Source organism: Schistocerca serialis, chromosome 2 (assembly GCF_023864345.2).
Source record: "Schistocerca serialis cubense isolate TAMUIC-IGC-003099 chromosome 2, iqSchSeri2.2, whole genome shotgun sequence".
NCBI classification, from domain to species: Eukaryota; Metazoa; Arthropoda; class Insecta; order Orthoptera; family Acrididae; genus Schistocerca; species Schistocerca serialis.
In genome coordinates this window covers 140,561,155-140,576,027 of record NC_064639.1, presented here as the reverse complement: position 1 = coordinate 140,576,027, position 14,873 = coordinate 140,561,155, and positions in this window count along the sequence as shown.

The window sequence follows — 14,873 nt, the reverse complement described above, 5'->3', positions numbered from 1 at the left end:
TTCATGCACCCAGGTTCGTCGTTGGGTACACCATCGCAGGCGCTCCTGTTTGTGATGCAGCGTCAAGGGTAACCGCAGCCATGGTCTCCGAGCTGACAGTCCATGCTGGTGCAAACGTCGTCGAACTGTTCGTGCAGATGGTTGTTGTCTTGCAAACGTCCCCATCTGTTGACTCAGGGATTGAGACGTGGCTGCACGATCCGTTACAGCCATACGGATAAGATGCCTGTGATCTCCTGCTAGTGATACGAGGCCGTTGGAATCCAGCACAGCGTTCTGCATTACCCTCCTGAACCCACCGATTCCATATTCTGCTAAGTCATTGGATTCGACCAACGCGAGCAGCAATGTCGTGATACGATAAACCGCAAACGCGATAGGCTACATTCCGACCTTTATCAAAGTCAGAAACGTGATGGTACGCAAATGCCCCTCCTTACACGAGGCATTACTACAACATTTCACCAGGCAACGCCGGTCAACTGCTGATTGTGAATGCGAAATCGGTTGGAAACTTTCCTCATGTCAGCACGTTGTAGGCGTCCCCAGCGGCGCCAACCTTGTGTGAATTCTCCGAAAAGCTAATCATTTGCATATCACAGCATCTTCTTCCTGTCGGTTAAATTTCGCGTTGGTAACATGTCATCTTCGTGGTGTAGCAGTTTTAATGGCCAGTAGTGTATTAGAAAGAAAGTAAGAAACCCACTGATAATGCTCTATCATCAGCGAGACTATCTGGAGAAAAAATTAGGTTTGCTCAAGATGGAACCTATCCAAAAACTAATTTCTCCCACGAAAAAAAAAATTAGTATCGAGTGCGTATTCTAGGAATATACTACATGTAGTTATACATCGATACTATAGAGATCACGAAGTCCAGATTAATCTGTGTATAGTGCGCTCACAGGTATGTATGTGCCGATTCCTCCGAACTCAGGTTGTAAATGGAATGTGGAGGAACCCTAGAATGTGAGAGGCACAGTGGGCTACAGTCTATGCCAGGAACGTCACAGTAATTTGAAGAATGAAGGCTGCAAGGCGACTTCATCAAAAGGCGGGAGTAAGAATACATTCTCGGACTAAGAATTCAATATGGTAAAAGAACGTCCAATAAGCAAAATCCGTAGCACGTGGGAAAAGACACGTGGCCTTGCTAGAGGGTGAAAGCCAAGGAACGTGTGGAAGAGAAATGAGATTGCTATAGCTGCGTTCTACCAAAGAACACGAAGTAAATATGCCAGAATTCCAATCAAGAACAACTGCCAAGATGAGAAACATAGAAGTAAATATCCTTGGTGGAGCAAAGCAGCTAAAGTCACTTAATAAAGCAAAGGCCTCCGATCCAGATTGTGTACCACTCAGGTTCCTTTCAGAATATGCTGATACAATAGCTCCATAATTAGCAATTATATACAAACCCTCACACCAATACACTAAAAGCCAAGCAGGAGTAATCCGCTAAATTACAGGTCCATATCACCGACTTCAACTTGCAGTAGGATTTTGGAACGTATACTGTGTTCGAACATTATGAATTACCTCGAAGAAACGATTTATTCACACATAATCAACACAGATTCCAATATTTCGTTCTTGTGAAACACAACTAGCTGTTTATACTCATGAAGTAAAGAGTGTTATCGACAGGGGGCGTCAAACTGATTCCGTAGTTTTAGATTTCCAGAAGGTTCCTCACAAGCGTGTTCTAACCAAACTGCGTGTCTATGGAATATCGCTACGGTTGTGCAACTGGATTCGTGATTTCCAGTCAGTCAGATCACAGTTCGTCGTAATAGACGGAAAGTCATGGAATAAAACAGAATCAATATCCGGCGTTCCCCAAGGAAGTGTTACAAGTCCTCTATTGTTCCTTGTGTGTTTTAATGACATGGGAGACAATATGAGTAGCCCTCTTATATCGTTTGCAGATGATGCTGTCATTTACCGTCTTGTTAAGTCATCAGGTGACAAATTGCAAAATGATTTAGATAAGATATCTGTGTGGTGCTAAAAGTGGCAGTTGCCCCTGAATAAAGAAAAGTGTGAAGTTATTCACATGAGTGGTAAAAGAAATCCGCTTAATTTCGATTACAAATCTGAAGGCTGTAAATTCAACTAAATACTTAGGTGTCACAATTACAAATAACCTGAAATGGAACGATCACACACACAATGTCAAGGTTAGAGAAAAGCAAAGACTGCGATTCATAGTTGCAACACTTAGGAGCAACGGGTCTAGCAAAGAGACTGCTTACACCACGCTTGTCCGCCCTGTTCTGGAGTATTGTTGTGCAGTGTGGGATACGCATCAGGTGGGTCTGACAAATGACATCGAAAAAGTTCGGAGAAGGGCACCTCGTTTTGTACTGTCGCGAAATAGGGGAGATAGTGCCACAGACATGATACGAGAATTGGAGTGCCAATGATTAGAACAAAAGCGTTTTTTGTTGCAACGGGATCTTCTCATGATAGCCGCGCGGTCTAAGCGTCTTGTCACGGTCCGCGCGGCTACCCCCGTCGGAGGTTCGAGTCCTCCCTCGGGCATGAGTGTGTGTGTTGTCCATAGCGCAAGTTAGTTTAAGTTAGATTAAGTAGCGTGTAACCTTAGGGGACCGATGACCTAAGCAGTTTGTTCCCATAAGATCTTACAAAAAATTTACAATTTTCTTCTCTTGAAATTTCAATCACCAGTTTTGTCCTCCGATTGCGGAAACATTCTGTTGGCAACTACCTACATAGGGAGAAATGACCATCACGATAAAATAAGAGAAATCAGGGTTCGCACAGAAAAATTTAAATGTTCGTTTTTCCAGCTTTTTGGAGAGTGGAACGGTAGAGAAACAGCTTGAAGATGGTTCACTGAACCCTCTGGCAGGTACTTTATTGTGAATAGAAGAGTAATCACGTAGATGTAGACGCAGATGTACGGTTTCGAAGTTTTCGGGTAGTATATAAATGACGTAGTAAAAGGTAGGAATACCGGTAGTATTGGTAGAAAAGAAACATAAATGAATGCTTGAGAGACACAGTGGGACATTACGACTTCTCGTTCTTGTTTTGTTTATTTATTTGATTGTTTTGCACTTATGTAGAACAACACATCGGTCACCGTCAGCATATTGTGTATTTTATAGCCTTACAAAACATAAATCACATTTCAGATGTATAAAAGTTATTTGATTGCGTGTTTTCTGCGCTGTTACGTAACGAAAGTGTTTACTTTTGATGCAAGTGCAGTTTACAAGCACAAACATAAAAAATCTGTATAATTATTGCTATTACTCGTATTTTGCACTGAATAGAACGTTCTTTACCATGATGAAAGGTAATAGTTTCTTGTTGCTATTCATCAGTATAAATGTTGTTTGTGAGTAATATAACATGTTTTATTCAAGCTTGACAAAGTACAGAAGAGACGTTTCTTACGTTTTGATTTTGCTGTTTTAGAATTTTACCTTTTTCGAGGAAATTTCTTTTTATTATGCTGAATGATAAATCTCAAATACAGTTTTTTAAATTTCTAATACAACATCTCCCTGTTTCACACTACATATAAAAAAACCAGCAATTTTCTAATGAAACAGTAATTAAACATTGACAGTTTCAATTTTATTATAAATATTGTTTATTAGGAAGTCAGAGACAGGACGATAACTATATAGAACAAAAATGTTCCTTAGGTTATGCAGCCCTTATTACATTCTCGTTCAGATTTTAAGCAGTTCACCACTTCCTGTTTCTAGGGAAATTTAGTAAGGCACTGACTGCGGACTCAAACAAACTGATAGAAAATAGATAAGTCCTGACAGGTATGCAGCACACATAACGTACAGGTGAATGCACTTATGATTTTAAGAAATCTTCAAAGGAAACTACTGTAGCCTTCCTTTACATACCATAATCTACGGTAGCCTACGTTAGCTCTACAACTAAAGCGAAGAAAGAGGTCATAAATCTTCAAACGGCAGACGAAGCTACTGATCACTCATCCTATGTAGCTGCTAATTCCTCTCGAGATCCACCAGGGCATAGAGGATGTAAAGCATTTAAATAAATACTGTGCGTATTGTCTGTGAATTGTAACATCTGTCTAATACACCGTCCAGTCACATCAATGCGACCACAACTAGTAAGCTGTGGCACTTGCAGTGGAGGACAAATAAACTGTGTGGGGGAAATAGCAGGAAAAAGTACAGTCGTTGTCGTAATGGGGAACGTGGGCCAACAGGGCACGATCATTGTCTTTCAAGCCAAGGATGGAAACATTTCTAAAACAGGTAAGTTTTTGAATTGTTCGCTTGCCACTGTAACTGTAGAATACCATACGTGGCAAACTGACGCTATACAGTGCCACCGCTGAGGCAACTGTGGTTCACCACAGTCCTTGGATGGCAGAGTTGGACCACTGCTGCGAATATTTGTACGGGCGAGTAGACGACCAACTATTGAGCAGCCGATCGCCCAGATGAACAAAGAGACTAGCAACAGTGTCTCCTTAACGGCTATTTGCCGAACGTTGCTGAATATCGGCGTAAGCAGCAGGCGCCTGTTTCATGCACCCATGCTGACCACCGTGCATCGGCGACAGAGGCTAGACTTCGCATGCCGATGACCATGCATGTGACAATGTTAAAACCACGACATCGGCAACTACGACTGAAATGGGCATGTGACCACGGGCACTGGATGTTGGCGCAGTGGCTGAGCGTTGTAGGGTCTGGATGAAACCCAATAGTTTCTTCATGATACCAATGAGAAGGCGCGAATCCTTCGCCTTCCAGGGGAACAGTTCCTTGATATCTGTACTCCAGACGGAGACAAGCTGGTGCCTCTGGAGAACATTCACGTGGGCATCTACTGGACCAGTGGAGCTCATTCAGGTACCATGACAGCCACAGACTATCGTATACTGGTTGCAGACCACGTACAGATCCTCATGACGCTCGAGTTTCCCGATGCGAATGGAGTTTTACAACAACATAATGTCACAAGGCCAGGACTGTGACGGAGTGATTCGAGGAACACAGTAGCGAGTTACAATTGATGTGATGACCGCCAGATCTTCAGATTTGAACCCGATCAAACACATCAGGGATGTGATTGTACATCGCGTTAGAGCTCACCGTGAACTTCCCAGAATTTGCGGGAGTTAGGTGACTTTTGTGTGCTGACGTGGTGCCAACTGCCTCGCGCGACCTCCCCAGTCCTCATCGCTTCCACACCACGACGCGTCATCGCCGTTATCCGTGCCAAATGCGGACATAATGTTCTGGTTGATCAATGTATGCATCCCATTATACTGTCATCCCCGTCAGCATTAGAAACTTCCAGGAGCATTGGCTGATGTGGTGAGAGTGAACTCACGTTGATGGCGTAGCCACCAAATTAGCCATGAAACACGTATGGGACGTAGTCGGACGTCAACTCCACGCCTATGGAGCACCTGATCCTAATTTTCGGAAACTGGGTAGAAATCTGAGCCACGTACCTCAATTTTCGGGATTGCGGCTAAGTGACGGCTTACACAACCGACAATAATTCAAAAGATGTACACCCTGTCATTTTCGAGACACGAAGGATATTGTGCAAGGAAATTGAAACCATCGATATTCGGGATGATCTCGACCAAGAACCAAAACACGGCTAGCGCCACCTCAAAATCAAAGAATACTAAAATCAGGAGTTACCGATAGTGAATGTTGATTGCCAACGACTGAGCAAGTAGAATTAAGCTTCTCTGTTGTATGACGAATGAGAGAGCTGGAATCCCGGCATAATTTAGGCAAACATCTGCGTCACTATTTATACGAACACTAGCTAATTTCCTCTCAGCTGCTTCCTTAATGACTCTGTCCCAATATCTGAAAGTGCATGCCAGGATTTCCCTATTGTTATACAAGGTAAACATTAATAAAGACGACAAACAGCAGGGACGAATTTCTGACTGGAAGCGGTGAAAAAGGTCCTACGAAGATGTGTCCGGAAATGCATCGTTGCCAAGGTAGATGGCGCTAGCGAATGAAATTTCCTCTGACCACCTGCCGTATGTTCCTTGTGTGTTGCAGGCTGTGTGATGGCCGCAACGTACTGTAAACAAAGGGTGGTCGGTATTCATGTCTGGAACAAGCCGAGATTGTTTTATGAAAGACAGCATATTTACGCCAGTGACTGTAACACTTTCTTTATTTCACGATTGCAATTTCGCCCTTAGGCCATTATAAAGTGAAGATGTTATAGCTATTAGGCCATGTCAACCTAAAATTGACACATTGATATATCCTAATAGCCATAACATCGTTACTTGATGATGGTCTAAGGCCGAAACAGCAATCGTGAAATAAAGAAAGTGCTACAGTCACTGGCGTAAATACGATGTCTTTTATAAAGTTCTACATGACTCTAAATCTCAAGTATAAAAAGTTAAGCCGAGATGGTGTTTGTGTATGGCCAGGCAAATGGAAACGTCGAGAGGCACACGGCTATCTGAAAATGTACCCTCACGCACAGCAGGCACATGATACGACATTTCAGTCCCCTTATTGGGCATTTTCGTGGTCATTGATCTTTTCAGACGGACGAACGTGCAGGCAAAAGACGGACTGGGTTCTACACAATATTGAGCTAAGCCCTAGTACAAGCTCCCGGCAAGTGGCCCGCAACATGGTACGGTTACGTGTATAATACACGCCATCCGCTACTATCACTATCACCTGTAATCCCATGGAGGTCACTATGAACATCTGTTGTGACTTGGATGCGTTGCAACTCTGTACTGTACTTCGGGAGGATTTGTTGTCATTGCATGCACATCGTCCACATCCGGACACATATTCATAGGACCTTTTTTCCTCGATTATCAGTCAGGAACCCGTCGCAGTAGTTCGTCGGTTTTATTAATGTTCACAATGTGTTCAATAGGATTACTGGTGCCAAGGCAGAGTTCTGCAATGGCAGATTGCAAACGACTTCGAATTAAATTGCGTGCCTACGGAATATCGTCTCTATTGTGAAGGTACATTCGTGATTTCTTGTCAGAAAGTTTATAGATGGTTATAACTGACGGAAAGGCAGCGAATAGAACTGAAGTAATGTCTGGCATTTCCCAACTGAGTTTTATATCCCCTTTTTTGTTCCTGATCGACATAAACAATTTATGAGACAAGCTGAGCAGTTTCTTAGATTTTTGGCAGATGATACTCTCATTTATCGTCTTTTCAACACATCAGATAAGCAAAATCAATTGAAAATTGTTTTCGACAAGATATCTGTATGATGCGAAAAGTAGCATATGACTGCAAATAATGAAATGTGTGAATCTCTCCACATGAGTACTATATGGATTCCTCTAAATTCCAGTTACACGGTAAATCACACAAACGTAAAGGCTACAAATTCAAATAAATACTTAGGGATCACAATTACAAATGCACACAACACAAAAAGGTTTGCATCTCCCCAGTTCCCAGAACTCCTGAAGATAGACGTTGACTGTGGGTGCTGTATAACAGACAGTCCCTCTAACTGTTCAGAAATGTCACCAAACCCGCCAAAAGATGTAAACAATCAAGCATGAGCAGCGTCTCTTAGGCAGAGAAGGTACGACACCCTATCAGTTCCAGTCATTCCACAAGGAAGACGGTACACGGCTCTTGTCTGTAGTTCAACCATACCTAGACGGTCAATACCAAGGTTTGATAGCGTCCGCACTTTCGCTTTGCGCCAGGAAGGGCTCTCAACAAGTGTTCAGGCGTCTCAGCAGGCCGTTGTGGCTGAGCGGTTCTAGGTGCTTCAGTCCAGAATCGCGCTGCTGCAATGGTCGCAGGTTCGAATCCTACCTCGGGCACGGATGTATGTGATGTCCTTAGGTTAGTTAGCTTTATGTTGTTCTAAGTGTAGGGGACTGATGCCTTCAGATGTTAAGTCCCATAGTGTCCAGAGACACTTGAACCAGACGTCTCGAAATAAACCAAAGCGATGCTGATCGGACATGGACGACATAAGAAAACAGGAACTGTCGATGACATGCCTCGCTCAGGCCGCTCAAAGACTACTACTGCAGTGGATCACCACTACCTACGGGTTATGGCTCGGAGGGGCCCTGTCAGCAAAGCCACCATGTTGAATAATGCTTTTCGTGCAGCCACAGGACGTCGTGTAACGACTCAAACTGTGTGCAGTAGGCTGCATTATGTGCAACTTCACACCCAACGTCCATGGCATAGTCCATCTTCGGAATCGCGACTGCATGCTGAGCGGTACAGATGGGCACAACAATGTACCGAATGGACCACTCAGGATTGACATCACATTCTCTTCATCAATGAGTGTCGCATATGCCTACAACCAGACAATCGTCGGAGATGAGTTTGGAGGCAACCCGGTCAGGCTGGACGCCTTAGACACACTGTCCAGCGAGTGCAGCAAGGTGGAGGTTCCCTGCTGTTTTGCGGTGGCATTATGTGGAGCCGACGTACGCGGCTGGTGGTCATGGAAGGCGCGGTAACGGCTGTACGATATGTGAATGCCATCATCCGACCGAGAGTGCAGCCATATCGGCAGCATATTGGAGAACCATTCGTCTTCATGGACGATAATTCGCTCCCTCATCGTCCACATCTTGTGAATGACTTCCTTCAGGATAACGACATCGCTCGACTCCAGTGGCCAGCATGTTCTCCAGACATGAATCCTATCGAACGTGCCTGAATTAGATTGAAAAGGGCTGCTTATGGACGACGTGACCCACCAACCACTCTGAGGTATATACGCCGTATCGCCGTTGAAGGGTGGGACAATCTGGACCAACAGTGGAGGAGGTGCTTCTGGGTATCAGAGGGACGTGTGTGCGTAGAAATGTGGACTACGAATTCTGAAGGTCTCGCTGTATGGTAGTACAACATGTTATGTGCGGTTTTTATGAGCAATGCAAAGAGCGGAAATGATGTTTATGTTGATCTCTATTCCAACTTTTTGTGCAGGTTCCGGAACTATCGGAACCGAGGTGATGCAATACTTTTTTTGATGTGTCTAACTTAAACTGGCATGAGTACACAGAACATGTTGTGAGAAAGCGAACCAAAAGACTGACGTTTATTGCAGAACACTTGGAAAATGGAAACGTGTACTGAAGAGATTACCTACACAATGCTTGTCCTCTTCTGGAGTATTGCTTTGCGATATCGCATCTGAATCATATAGTATTGACGGAGGACATCGGAAAATGTGAAAGAAGGCCAGCTCGTTTTGTATTATCATGGAATAGGGGTGAGAGTAGCAGGGACATGATACAGAGTTGGGATGCCAGTCATTAAAACAAAAAGGTGTTTCTCGTTGCAGTACAAACTCCTCACGAATTTTCAATCACCAGCTCTCTCCTTGGGATTCGGAAATATCTGATTGACGCCCATCTGGATAGGACGCAATGGTCCACAAAACACAATAAGAGAAATCACAGATGGCACAGTAGGACGTAAGTGTTCGTTTTTACCGAGTGCTGTTCGAGAGTGGGACGCTAGAGAAGTGGCTTGAAGGTGGTACGACAAACCCTCTCTCCGGCACTCAATTGTGAACTGCAGACTAATCATATAAATGTTGATGTAGATGTGTATGTGACGTTTATGCCCAATACACTGGTCTTCCATGGTCCTGATGACATGCCATAACTACAAGCAATGCGATAGACAACGCCGTTATGTAAACCCAGACCATCCTTTAAAGATCCTAAGAACAGCTAATCTTAGATAGTGGTCGAAAAACGAATTTCACATAATATTTCCGAAAGATACGATTATTCGTGATGGAAATGCTTCTTGCCTATGGCATTAAGTCCGTTGACATTAGTGCCTCCTCATTACTATCATAGATCATTCTGTTCTTGGTTGGTTGACAGCGTAATATTGCTGTACAGTGGGGCCCGATACTGAATTGATTTATTAGTATAAAGTTTGATTTTTATTTCTTCACTTGATGTTCGTCAGTGCCTTCTGCCTGGCTGTAAGTTGCAGCGTCTGAGTCACGTTGCCCAGAACCGGATAGAACCACCCTGAAACTCACGCGTTGAACCATCAGCAGCGAAACTCACTTGTTGCTGACGAGGTAACGCTACCGAACTACTCGTCTTAAGACCTGACCGAACAATAGGGAGACTTGGAGGTGATTAAGTGGGGGTGGAACCGCGGCCAGCTCTCGACAGTAGACAAGCCCTTCCGCCTTCGTCTGCCGGCAGCTTCCAAACCGATCAGGCGCCCTCCTCACCTGCTCTCTTGGGCGGCTGCCCATTCAGTCTCGGCAACTTCTCCAGGCCTGCCTTTCTTTACGGCATTAAAACTTCATACAGTTTAAACTAAGTTTTATTCTTCACCTCAACGGGTGCCTACTGCTTTCCACTATTGGTCAGTCCTGACGCATTAACATTGGGCTTCCTATCTGTCTTTCACTGTAACCATACTAACGAAAGATATCTTCGAGGCGGGCTAACTTAGCTGACAATTTTTCAGGGCTGAGATGAGATTGCCCCTATGAAATAACGTACGAAGTTTTCCTTCACGCTACGATGGGTGGTGACAATCATCAACCTGTAGAGAGAAATGTGTAGTTTGCATTTCACAAACGGCATGACCAAACATACCGTCGCACATACTGCTGACCAACGTATCCAGAAAGATGTTAGGAAGTACTCCGCTTAAAGCTGGTAAAATTGTACACTACTGGCCATTAAAATTGCTACACCAAGAAGAAACGCAGATGAAGAACAGGTATTTACTGGACAAATACATTACACTAGATCTGACATGTGATTACATTTTCACGCAATTTGGGTGCATAGATCCTGAGAAATCAGTACCCAGAACAACCACCTCTGGCCTTAATAACGGCCTTGATACCCCTGGGCATTGAGTCAGAGATTGGGTGGCGTGTACAGGTACAGCTGCCCATGCAACTTCAACACGATACCACAGTTCATCAAGAGTAGTGACTGGCGTATTGTGACGAGCCAGTTGCTCGGCGACTAGCGACCAGACGTTTTCAGTTGGTGAGAGATCTGGAGAATGTGCTGGCCAGGGCAGCAGTCGAACACTTTCTGTACCAGAAAGGCCCGTACAGGACCCGCAACATGCGGTCGTGCATTATCCTGCTGAATGAAGGGTTTCGCTGGGATCAAATGAATGGTAGAGCCACGGGTCGTAACACATCTGAAATCTAACGTCCACTGTTCAAAGTGTCGTCAATGCGAACAAGATGTGACCGAGACGTGTAACCAATGGCACCCCATACCATCACGCCGGGTGATACGCCAGTATGGCGATGACGAGTACACGCTTCCAGTGTGCGTTCACAGCAATGTCGCCAAACACGGATGCGACCATCATGATGCTGTAAACAGAACCCGGATTCATCCGGAAAAATGACTTTTTGCCATTCGTATACCCAGGTTCGTCGTTGAGTACACCATCGCAGGCGCTCCTGTCTGTGATGCAGCGTCAAGGGTAACCGCAGCCATGGTCTCCGAGCTGATAGTCCATGCTGCTGCAAACGTCGTCGAACTGTTCGTGCAGATGGTTGTTGTCTTGCAAACGTCCCCATCTGTTGACTCAGGGATCGGGAAGTGGCTGCACGATCCGTTACAGCCATGCGGATAAGATGCCTGTCATCTCGACAGCTAGTGGTACGAGGCCGTTGGGATCCAACATTGCGTTCCGTATTATCCCCCTGAACCCACCGATTCCATATTCTGCTAACAGTCATTGGATCTTGACCACTGCGACCAGCTATGTCGCGATACGATAAACCGCAATCGCGATAGGCTACAATCCGACCTTTATGAACGTCGGAATCGTGATGGAACGCATTTCTCCTCCTTACACGAGGCATCACAACAACGTTTCACCAGGTAACGTCGGTCAAATGCTGTTTGTGTATGAGAAATCTGTTGGAAACTTTCCTCATGTCAGCACGTTGTAGGTGTCATCACCGGCGCCAACCTTGTGTGAATGCTCTGAAAAGCTAATCATTTGCATATCACAGCATCTTCTTCCTGTCGGTTAAATTTCGCGTCTGTAGCACGTCGTCTTCGTGGTGTAGGAATTTTAATGACCAGTAGTGTTTGTTAAAACTCGACCGATATCACGGCTTCAAGCCGCAACATCACTTAACAACGTTAAAAGATCATAGGTGTACCCATCGCTCCTTTTCAGAATTTAATTTTCAGAGAATATTATCAATACTATTTCGAGCGGAAGGTGTAGAAGACGTACTCCATATCATTGACGATATTCTCCGAATAGTAAATTTTGACTAGGAGCAATGTGTATGCCTATGATCTTTTAACATTGTTCACTGCTTGAAGTCGTGGAACCTGTCATATTTTAATAAACAATAATTTACCAGCTGTAAGGAGAGTTTTTCCTAACATCATGGCTTTCATCAGCTGCGGTAATCCGGAATAGATAACAGTTTGTGATATCGAGGAATGGAAGACAGCCAACCTTTTCTACCACCATCGGGAAGCGAATATTCGAGTGTATTCAGATGTTCTAAAAAGCTGTTTAATTTCTCACTTCTACGAAATAAAGCAACATGAGTATCATCCAGAGATCCATACAAAAAGCACGCAAGAGTTAATGCCGACGACTGGAGGAACGAGAATGAGATCTTCTCGGTTTTCAAACCAAGTTGGATCGAATAAAATTCTCGAGCAGTCCATCGCTATCTCCGCCATCATCATCAGGAGTAAAACCCGCTGAGTGTAGGGATGGTACGGTTTTCCGCTTGTTTAGGCACGATTTTTGGCCTCTGGCACTGATGAGAGAGGGCTGAAAGAACACGTGCGTGGAAGGTGAGTTGGGCAGCTGATAGCTGCCCCCATCTGCTGCGGGATCGTGTGACGTCTGGTGGCGCAAGGGTCCGGCGCCACGTTTGAAACTCCCTCTTTTACCGCTCTCCGTGCGTCAAGCATCTGTGTTTGCTTCATTTGAATATCAAATGCCTGCCCTCGTTCTCCTAAGAGTGTACTCCTCCCCTCTGTTAAAACTGCTGCTGTTCATTTTAATTTGAGCTACCTCCTTTACGATGGAATCCCAATATGTTGATACATGAGCCAAGAATCTCGTGTTTTCAAACTGTATGTCGTGTCCGTTTTCCAGGAACATGAAACGTGCCTTGAAAAAAAACGAGATGCACATGGGACGAAATATCGACGGTTGTCGAAAACACCACCTGCCTGCATTCATTTCAGTCGTTTGAATAGTATGTATGCTGGGAGAAACTCAGGACTAACATGACATGACAACGAGAATGTCTACAATTTTGCTTTCCATAGATTGATAAAAAGCTATTAAGCATGTTGTCGTAACGCTTAGGCTCATCAGTGTATGTCTCAGTAGTTTGAAACGGACGAAGAAATCTTTCGACAATAAAAGAGCTCTGTTGGTGTCATGTACCGGTACTGAACTGAGAAATATCTGAAAAAACATTCTGGAGTTCACCATTGTGTGGAAAGCAAATTTGGACCATCGGGATTTCAGAGGAGGTTCTAAGAGCTTTTCAGATGTAGTGCTTTCGAAGAAAAAATTGCATTGATGTATGAAGTAGGAAATAAAGAAAGACGACAAAGGATAATGAGGAAAAGAATCTATGGATGGCCTAAACAGAAGGAATAGGTTAGTGATGTGCGGGAAACGGTGGAAGTGGTAATTGGCTGGGAATGGCGTGGGTGTAAATTCATTTATTATAATGTAATTCACCAAATCAGATAGTATAAGGAGTATAAAATCACAAGAACATTTGTAATCACTCAGTCCAACAAATATATCTAAAATAATATGTTACCACAACAAAATTTCTGCTCTTAAAATAAAGGTAGCTACAAAATCAAAGGAAAGAACCAAACTATAGACAGCCCTATCACTTATTACTTTACAGGCTGGATGAAATGACAAAAATAATTATGCTCTAAAAAAACAAGAGAAGGAAAGACTAGAGCCGACACGTGTAAGCTCCAAAACTAATAGAAATTCAGCTAATTCACAAGATGTTACAGTAAATAGGCAGTTATAACCCACGAAACCACCTCACTTAATGCACGAAAAATTATCAAATAAATGGGACTAATTTAATTTAAGAAACTGGCAAATAATTTAGATGGCAGAAAGATAAATTATTTAAGCACAATTGACAGTAAAATAATGTATACCCTCAAAGTAGAATTAGCACAGAATTTTCGCGTACTGAAATTTATTTCAGATAACAACAGTAGGCGTTCCAGTGGCACCGGCATTATGACAATAAAACAAAGAACACAGCTTTAGATGAAACACATAAACTTAAAGGCGTCTGCACAGATGTTTCCGCTGAGCACAACTGGTACCATCGCTGTGGAGCACACACCATGGTTAACATACGGTTCCGTCCTGTCAGCACACCAAGATGCTACGTACTATCGACTTGCCCATAGTCAGAATCAGTTCCTAGTGTTGGTAACAAGTCACTGATAGCTCAGTACCAAAGTAACATAGAGAACCTTAGCAAGCAATCCTGTACTCTCAGCTATACTGCATTTCTTCCAAGCCAAAATGTTTGCATCGGGAAATGCTTCAAGGCCACCGTTGTCAGCATGGTTCCACCATGCTACAGCCAAGGTCAGCCATGTACTCCCTCCAAACATAGCAGAAACATCGCAGGTGAACTGCACGCGTAGTCCACGAAAAACATTGCTCCTGCTGGTCACACTAACTTTCCAGTATGTCTGTCCAGCTGACTCCCGCCTGATGCTCTTTTGCTGCGCTTCCTAGCTGGCTCTGTTCAGACTGGCCACGTGTACTTCTGTTCTTATAACGACAGCTGCCGCCCCATCCACCATTCAGTTGTGACCACTA